General features: G+C 38.9%; 1 long non-coding RNA gene across 3 annotated transcripts; it reads left to right on the forward strand.

Moving 5' to 3' along the window:
* The first annotated feature begins 979 nt into the window (after positions 1-979).
* LOC120104053 lies at positions 980-7,765 on the forward strand. 3 transcript variants are annotated; one of them, XR_005506473.1, is made up of 4 exons: positions 980-1,564; positions 6,563-6,634; positions 6,728-7,401; positions 7,466-7,765. It is a non-coding gene; the product is annotated as an uncharacterized LOC120104053 (long non-coding RNA). The 3 variants fall into 3 exon arrangements; XR_005506472.1 differs by having other exon boundaries at positions 980-1,249; positions 1,346-1,564; positions 6,728-7,765; XR_005506471.1 differs by having other exon boundaries at positions 6,728-7,765.
* Positions 7,766-9,563: the final 1,798 nt, after the last annotated feature.

Raw genomic sequence — 9,563 nt, forward strand, 5'->3', positions numbered from 1 at the left:
AAATAGATGCAGATTTGATTCTAGAAGAAATGATAACTTTCTTGGTGCTCTCTAACGTAGGTGCCTTATTTTATTACAATAACAAGAATCTGGATTTCGACAATAGGGGCTTTAAGAATCTGGTAACATTTTGACATTAACAAGAATGGCTAGATTTTGGTTTGCTCTACCAAAGACCGAAAGTACCTTATTATAATTGATTTTACAATTTAGAGATTCAAAATTGCCTTATTATGCTTTACTTCTAAAATTAATCATTGTCATGTCATTTGTCCATGTGGCATTGGGCCTTCTCCTTATGTCAGGTTAATTTTGGGGGGCTTTAAGTGTTCCTACTTACTTTTATTCTTGTGGAAATAATTTTCCATGGATTTTAGGAGGCATATATGTTACTGTTGAGAGCATTACTAAATGCCCTGTTGTCATTACAGATTTAAACATAAGGCTTGCTTTTTAATTTTAAGTCTTCTTTTCTTGTGGGATTTGCTATTGTTGTTCGGATGAGCATATGGGTTATAAATGATATAATTGTGTCTATGGCATAGATATCATTTTCTTTCTGAACTTCTCTGTGGGTGTTAATCGTACCTTTCACTGGGTTTATTTTGAGGTTTTGGTTTAGTAGTCGTGCTATTTGTTATCATGCATGGTGCAATCTTTCCATGTTCCTTCTGGTTAGCCAATAATAGCACCTAATTATATCATCATTTCTTTTCCTGTCATTACACTTGCAAACTTTCAATGGTGTGATGCTTTTTATCTAATTATAAATGTATTTATATTATACCCATTCATGTTTTTCCTTTGTGGAGTATGTTAATCATATATATCTTTTGTTACATGGAGTATGTTATAAATGTATATCATTGATAGCGTCTCTAGTTTTTTATCATTTTCTAGTTGATAAATATGATCAAAATTTTAGGTTTCAACTCATGTTTTTTATAGAAAAATCTTACATTGCAATGACGGTGCCAGATCGGAAGCTGAAGGCAGCTAAGGCAGCTTTTGATGCAAGCATTGATGATGGCATAACCTTCTTTGATATAGCTGAAGTCTACGGTGCAGCAGTATGAAAGCATTTTCTATTCTTCTTTCTCCTAGAGCTTACCTGATGACATGAATAAATATTTGAATGAAAACTTATGCATTTTTCCTTTCTGTAGTTCATGGGAGCAGTGAATTTACAAACTTTACTTGAAAGGCACCTGACCTGATAATTCTCTCCTTTGATTTCATTTCTTTTTAGGTTGTTTTCCACTTCTGTGTTTTGAGATATTTGGAATTCCAATGCTATCATTGGCACTTTCTGCTTGACTGTTGCTAAATTGGCATTAAATAACAGCTTCATCAAGGAAAGGCAACAAAAAGAATCAGTTGAGGTAGCTGCGGCAACAAAACTTGCAGCTCTGCCTTGGAGGTTCGGTCGGGGGAGTGTCCTTTCTTCTCTCAAATATTCACTTTCTCGTCTTGGGCTTTCTGCAGTTGACCTCTACCAGCTTCATTGGTCTGCTTGTCAAGCCTCTTCCTGCTGCTATTCCTTGAAAATTATCCGACTACAGTGGTAACTGTCAAATTGACTGAATAATCTCTCATCTCTGTGAGAATCTCATTAAATAGAAAAATCGTGCAGAGAAGTTAGCTATAGATAGCTGTACATTACAAGAAAATTAGCTATAATACATGGCAACTAGTTATAGATAGCTATACACAATAAATCTGCCAATTAGTTCTGCTAGCTAAATTAGGAAGACTAAGCTATACATGGTTAATAGAAATAACAAAGGAAATGAGTAGATTGTGGAAATAAAGGTAATTAGATTTGCTATGGAAACCATATGTAAATAGGATCCTGCAGATCCTATTAACATCCCCCCTCAAATTGATGCTGGGTGATCAAGAAGCATCAATTTGCCAACTAGAAATTTATGGTGTTGACGAGTCATAGCCTTGGCAAACACATCAGCAATCTGAAAATCCGTGGTGATATGAGGAAGAGTGATAACACGTCGATCATAAGCCTCACGAATAGAGTGACAATCCACCTCAATATGCTTGGTGCGCTCATGAAAGACAGGATTAGCCGCAATCTGAATTGCACTAGTGTTATCTGCATGAAGAGAAGTGGGCTCAAGTTGAGGGAACCCAAGCTCAGCCAACAATCCACGAAGCCACATAATCTCAGAACATGCAGAGGACATGGCTCGATACTCAAACTCCGTTGAAGACTTACTCTTCCATGAAATGAGTGCATTGCCAAGAAACATACACCAGCTTGTAACTGAGCGACGCGTAACCAGCCCAATCAGCATCACTGTATGCCCCCAACTGAATAGGTGAACCAGCAGGAAAGAATAAGCCACGATCTGGAGTGCTTCTCAGATAGCGAATGATACGGCAGATGGCAACCAAATGAAGGTGTCGAGGAGTCTACATAAACTGACTAACTTGCTGAACAGTGAAGGAAATATCAAGCCGAGTTATGGTCAAATAGTTCAGACTTCCAACCAACTATCGGTACAGTGAGGGATCAGAAAGAAGCTTGTCCTCCTCACGATGATACTTTACATTCACCTCCAAAGGTGTGTCAACAGAAGAAGCATTTTGAAGTCTAGCCAAAGCAATCAAATCTTGTGTATACTTATATTGATGCAAGAAAGTACCCGCAGGTCCATACTTTAACTCAAGGCCCAAAAAATATTGAAGAGAACCAAGATCCTTCATTGGAAATGAAGCCTGTAGGTGTTGTTGAAGCTACTGAATCAACACAGAATCTGTCCCTGTAATAACTATATCATCAACATAAACCAGAAGGAGAACAATTCCATTCTCAGTCTTGCGGAGAAACAAGGAAGAGTCATACTGACTTTGAACAAAGGAAAAAACCAAGTAATGAGGAGCGAAACTTATCAAACCAAGCATGAGGTGCCTGCTTCAAGCCATAGAGAGTGCGCTTCAGCTTGCACACATTAGAAGATGGTGTAGTGAATAAACCTAGCGGAGGTGTCATAAAAATATCCTCTTTGAGATCACCATGCAGAAAAGCATTCTTAACATCCATTTGTCGTAGGGCCCAACCTTTAGAAGCAGCAATGGCAAGAACTGTTTGTATTATAGTCATTTTAGCCACCGGAGGAAAAGTCTCATCATAATCTACTCCATATTCCTGTCTATTACCAAGAGTAACCAACCGAGCCTTATATCTTTCCACAGTCCCGTCAGGACGTAGCTTCACTGAATACACCCATTTACAGCCAATGGATTTAACATCAGAAGGATATGGAACAATATCCCAAGTGTGATTCTCTTGTAGAGCTTGAAGCTCATCTTGCATGGCCTTCATCCGACATTCCTACTTAATTGCCTGGGAATAACAAGTAGGAATCGTGATGGATGGTAGACAGAGTCACATTGAGTGATGTATGTGAGAATCCATACCTATCTGGTGGATGGGAGGCTCTGGTGGACCTCTGAGGCGCAGGGACTGCAGGCTCATGTGGTGGATCAGTATCGGGAAGGGGCTGAGGTGGCCGACGTCTCTTGTACACAATATTTGGTTTGAAGCACTCAATAGAATGATATATATCATCAAAGCTAGGAAGCATGGCAAGATCAGAAGATGAGGCAACATTGGACTGAAAGAAATACTGATTGTCAAAGAAAACTACATTTCTAGAGACACGAAGTCGGTTAGTAGAGCATCATAACACACAAAACCCTTTTGAGCAATACTATAACCCATAAAGGCACACTGAACCGACTGGGCAGCATGTTTGTGACGTTCATTAGCAGGTAAGTGAACAAAGCAAACACATCCAAAAGTATGAAACTGATTATAACCAGGATGCTTGCCATAGAGACGATAATAAGAGGAATCAAAGTCCAAAATTTGAGAAGGCAGTCGATTAATCAAATAAACTGCAGTAGACAAAGCTTCAACCCAAAATTTAGAAGGAATAGAGGATTCAAGCAACAAGGTGCGAACAACATCCAACAAATGGCGATTCTTACGTTCAGCAACACCATTTTGCTGAGGTGTATAAGGACAAGATCGCTGAGAAATTATACCTTTTTGATGCAAGAACGCCTGAAAGTCATGAGACATATATTCTCCGCTTGAGTCAGACCTTAATACTTTAATACATGTTGAGAATTGAGTCTCAACATAAGCCACAAAGGTCTGAAAAATAGAAAATACTTCGGATTTGGAGTGGAGAAAATACACCCAAGTGAAACGAGTATAATCATCAATGAACGTCACAAAATATTTATATCCGACATGAGATGTTATAGGAGTAATGCCCCAAACATCACTATGAATAATATCGAAGCATTTTTCAGCTCAACTACCATGTTAGGAAAAGATAGAGTTTTGCTTTTTCCAAGTTTACAAGCAGTACAATCAAAAGACATGCTGTAAGAAGAGAACTGATCTTTATTGCCCAAAAAACCATGCTTCACTAAATGAGACAAAACAAGAGAGTTAGGATTGCCTAGGCATTTATGCCAAACCTCACTCTCTGATTTGTTGCAGCAGTACAAGCCAAAGACAATAGGCTTGGAAGAGTAAAATGCAGAGGAAACAATCTTCCAACTTTAGGCCCCTTCGCGATCATTTTCCCCGACACTTGATCCTGAACCTGACAACCATTTCGAGAAAAATGCACATCACAGTTGTTATCAACCAATTGACCAACTAAAATCAAACTAGTAGAGAGTCCAGGTGACACAAACACATTGCGGAAAGGTGAACTAAGATCTCCAATAGCAGTAATAGGAAGATTACTTCCATTAGCAATTTGAATGTGTTGTGTACACCGTTATAGGACCGAACATTGTGCAGAAAATCAGAACAGCCAGTCATGTGATTTGATGCTCCAGAATCAACAAACCAAGGATGAGAAATTGTCTTACCGTTACCTTGAAGTCCCAATGCTGAAAAGGCTGAGATAATCATCTGTTGCACCATCTTTGGGGTAAGAACAACTTGGTTAGGACCTGCTGATGTGTCTGCAGCAGATGTGATTCTTGCGGACTGATCCACAGAAGCAGAAACTGACCGCAGCTTGAAAAGCATTGGCTCGGCGATTCTAAGGTTGCGTAGGAAACTCCTTAATGATGTGCCCGGACTGCTTACAGTAAGTGCAGAATTTCTTGTTGCAGTTGCGAGCAATATGGCCGAATTCCTTGTAGCAATAGCACTGGACCTTGTCCTTGCCCTTTCCCTTCCCTTGAGCAGCATATGCAACATTCACAACATCTGAGGACAGCTTCTCTTGTGCCATAACAGCCTGGGTAAGAGTCTGTTGCTCCTCACGAAGCAATTCACCAAGACACACATCCAAAGAGGGAACATGATCTCTGTTTAATAGCGCAGCCCTAGTAACTTCAAATTCTGGCCTAAGTTTCATCAAAAATTGATCATGTTTGCTGGTTGCATGAACCTCTTGAATAGCGGACAAGGCTTCTTTTGGCACCTTAGCATGAATGATTCCGGTATACTCGTTCCACAGATTAAGAAAACTAGAATAATACTCCTGAATGGAAAGATTACCTTGGCTATAATTTGCAATCTCCAACTCCAACTGAAACCGCCTTGCATTGTTGTCTTGGTTGTAGATGCGCTTCAAATAATCCCACATCTCCTTGGCGGTGCTAAAGGACCGCAGATTGTTCACCATATGCGGCTCAATGGACCCCAAAATCCAAGAAATAATCCGAGCATCCTTGGTCTCCCATTGAGCAAATTCCTTAGCATTAGTTGGTGCTTTCGAAGAGCCATCAATATGATCCCAAAGCTCCCTGCCTTTGATAAACATCTTGAACTGAAACTCCTAAGCAAAGTAGTTCTTCCCAGTGAAACGAACACAAAAGGCTTATGTAGACATTATGACCAAAAGAAAGAACACCAGAAAAAGAACTCCAAGAAAGCTAGAAACCAGAAAACTAGAGAACTAGAAGACATAAAGCTGTACCGAGACTCAGAAATCTAGAACACCGAGAGCCCCTTGGACTAAAACTAGAGAAAACCGAAAGAAGAAAGCGTTAATGACCAAATTCAGAACATAGGCTCTGATACCATGTCAAATTGACTGAATAATCTCTCATCTCTGTGAGAATCTCATTAAATAGAAAAACCGTGCAGAGAAGTTAGCTATAGACAGCTGTACATTACAAGGAAATTAGCTATAATACATAGCAACTAGTTATAGATAACTATACATAATAAATCTGCCAATTAGTTCTGCTAGCTAAATTAGGAAGACTAAGCTATACATAATTAATAGAAATAACAAAGGAAATGAGTAGATTGTGGAAATAAAGGTAATTAGATTTGCTATGGAAACCATATGTAAATAGGATCCTGCAGATCCTATTAACAGTAACTGACATAATGAGTGCTGGTGATTTTCAGGCCAGGGATTTGGGGAAATTAGGGTAGATTGGTCTTTATTCATCCTTGAGTACATGTGGAAGTGATGTCCTCCTCTGTATCTAACTAATGCCCCATTTTTAAGAAACTCATGTATAAGGTCACTCTGTTCCTTTGAAATCAATTCAGGATACATTGATGGACTTGGAGATGCTGTTGAACAGGGCCCCGTAAAGGCTGTTGGAGTCTCAAACTACAGCAGTAATTGCTTCACTTTAGCTTGTCTTCGGTAACTTTTTCTACAAGAAAATGTGTGCTTCTATGATAACATAATGAATCTGGTTTTTTATACAGTCCAGAAAAGCATCTTCGAGATGCTTATAATCAACTCAGAAAGAGGGGAATTCCACGAGCTTCAAACCAAGTAAATTACAGTCTCATATACAGGAATCCTGAGGAAAATGGTGTGAAGGCTGATTGTGATGAGCTGGGGATCACTTTAATTCCATATTCTCCTATTGCTCAAGGCATGATTCATATATTTGGAGTTTCTTATATTGCACACCTTATTTTACAATATTATAAACCAGTTGAACTTATTTCATTGGCTTTGACGCCTATCTTGAAGTAGGCCGTGCATGAAATGTATGCAGGGCTCGAAAATGGAGGAGATTATATCTTTGAAGGGAGTAGTGAGGAGATTATAGTATGATTCATGTTTCATGAAGAAGCTATATACTGTTTTTTGAGAAAAAAAGGAAATAACTTGCCAAGGAAAAATATTCCGACACTTGGGCATGAAGTTACCAAATATTACTAACTTTCATGCAGGTGTCAAGCAGTAGTCCAATCCCTATCACTTAACATGAATCGGAACCTTAGTGCAGCACTATGTAAAAGATGATAGAGTTTATTTATGCAAGGCCGAAACAAGACTTATAGTTTTCCCACATCCTGCAGGCTAAAGTAAAACTTCATACAGTCGTCTGCTTCTCATCAGAAATGAAAAGCGTCTGTTAGCAGGACAGGTATTTCTTCTTCTTCTTCTTCTTCTTCTTTTCACAGGTAGCTCTGAACTGGTTGACATGTCAGGAGAATGTTGTGCCCATCCCTGGAGCCAAAAATGAGGAACAGGCTAAGGAGTTTGTTGTTGCTCTTGGGTGGAGGCTCACAGATCAAGAGGTTGCGCAGCTTCACTCGCTAGCATCTAAATCCAGACAAGCTGTTGGATTACCTCTTGATAAATTGTAATTTGACAGTTATAAGAACATGGTATGATTCCAGAAAACCATATGAAATATCTTGTCCTGTGCATCATTGCTTATGTATCACTCCAATGAAACAACCATGACATGAAATAATAGATTCCAAAAATTGCATAAATTTACAAATGAAAGGACACTACTTGTGCTGAGCTGGTCTATTGCTTGTATGGTAGCCAGGTCTGAAACTATAAATCTTAGTTACATACTTGTTACCATCATAGAAATATTCAATTTCGGGGTTTCTGCTCTCCAGTGCATCGTGGTTATGTTAATAGTTTCTTCCCTTAACCTGATAATCTGTATCAATTGCCGCAAATTGAATATGATCAGCAGCAGAATGTGAGGTCTAAAGGATTAGGAATCACATACAATTTTAAAGGATCACTAGTTTACTTCATGACCAACATAGTTGTTGAGTAAAAATTTAGTATGAAAATGATGCTGGAATTCAGCTCAACACAATCCTTGCAGAATTTAAAATGCCATGCCCTTTGACCTTCATCTACACTTTAATTACCTGAATTCTTGTCACCATGCAGCAGTATCTTTGGCTGTGATGGGCACTGCAAATAAAAGCAGTAGTGAGCATTGTGCTAAGCCCTGTGGTCCCAGCACTGTGGATAAGAAGTGAGAACAAGATCAAATGAATCTAGGCCGCAGTTTTGACCCGGCACTATCTTTTGCAGCATTTGTTAGTAGAACACATCGTATTCAGGATGTGAACCTGCGATCGATAGTGATATGATATTGTTACTTAGGTTTTCTGCAAGCCTTACGGAATGGTATGGTTTGCCGACCGGTATGCAGCCACATACCAGATGACCATAACTATTATGGGGTCTTTAAACCGAAGTCCCAATCAAGGTCGACCATCGAAGATTAATAACTAGCCAGTCTAGATCATTAGCAGAAACTTCTGACTATGAGATCTTATTGGTTATGTGAACCTCAGCAAACTCTTATCCATTTGTACCGGTTGCAAAAGGATCATGATTAGTTCAAACGCTTGGTCTTTTATCAGCATGAAAAAAATAAAAGGTTTCAAAAGCTTGGCCATTTTGTCTAGTGCCCCAATTTGACTTGTTTAGTGGCTCAGAATTTCAATCTATGAAGGCTGCAATTCTCATTTCCAGTCAGCAAGGGGGGGGGGGGGGGGGGTTGTACAAGATCTGAGTCAAAGCAAGTAGGAACCCAATCAGTTCTTTCTTAGGTTGGCATGACTTTGTTTGGGCCTAGACTAGCATTGGGTAATTACATTGTATGATTATGTAGTGAACTGAGTGATGAAATAGTGGGATAGGTTTTCCCTTGCCTTCCATGCAGAGTTAATTGCACCTCTTTCAATTTAGAATCAAACACTAACATTTTTTTTTTGGTTCAAGATCCATCTGTTGGCTAGGTTCTTCCCTCTGTTTGCCCAACTAAAGCCAGTTTTATATGGCAATTCAGAGGTTTTGTAATGTTATTTAACTAGGTTAGCAAGCATTTTGGTGATGGAAAATATTGGATACCCATTGACCTTGATTTGTTAGATCATAATCAGCTTCTTGATAATGTGTTGACCGTAAGTTAAGAGAAAGATCTTGCACAAGTTCTTTCCTTCTCTCAAGATCACAAAAATCAGTTAAATGGCATCTCAAATACTATATAATCTTCTCCCTCCTGCTTTCGATCTCACATGCATTACGTATATTTACGTATGACCACTACAAAAATTAACATTTAGAATAAGCTATTCAAATTCTTAATTAAAAAAATTCATGATGGAAGATTTTAATCAGCCGACCCTAACTAGTTTGGAATGAAGGCTTAGTTGAGTTGAGCTGTATGGAGGACTTCGATCTCTTATATTACGTCAATGTCCGAAAAAGAAAGTTCCAAAGAAAGTGAAAAAATTTTATTTGCGCGGCCAATCATAACAAACT

Source organism: Phoenix dactylifera, chromosome 16 (assembly GCF_009389715.1).
Source record: "Phoenix dactylifera cultivar Barhee BC4 chromosome 16, palm_55x_up_171113_PBpolish2nd_filt_p, whole genome shotgun sequence".
Taxonomy (NCBI): domain Eukaryota; kingdom Viridiplantae; phylum Streptophyta; class Magnoliopsida; order Arecales; family Arecaceae; genus Phoenix; species Phoenix dactylifera.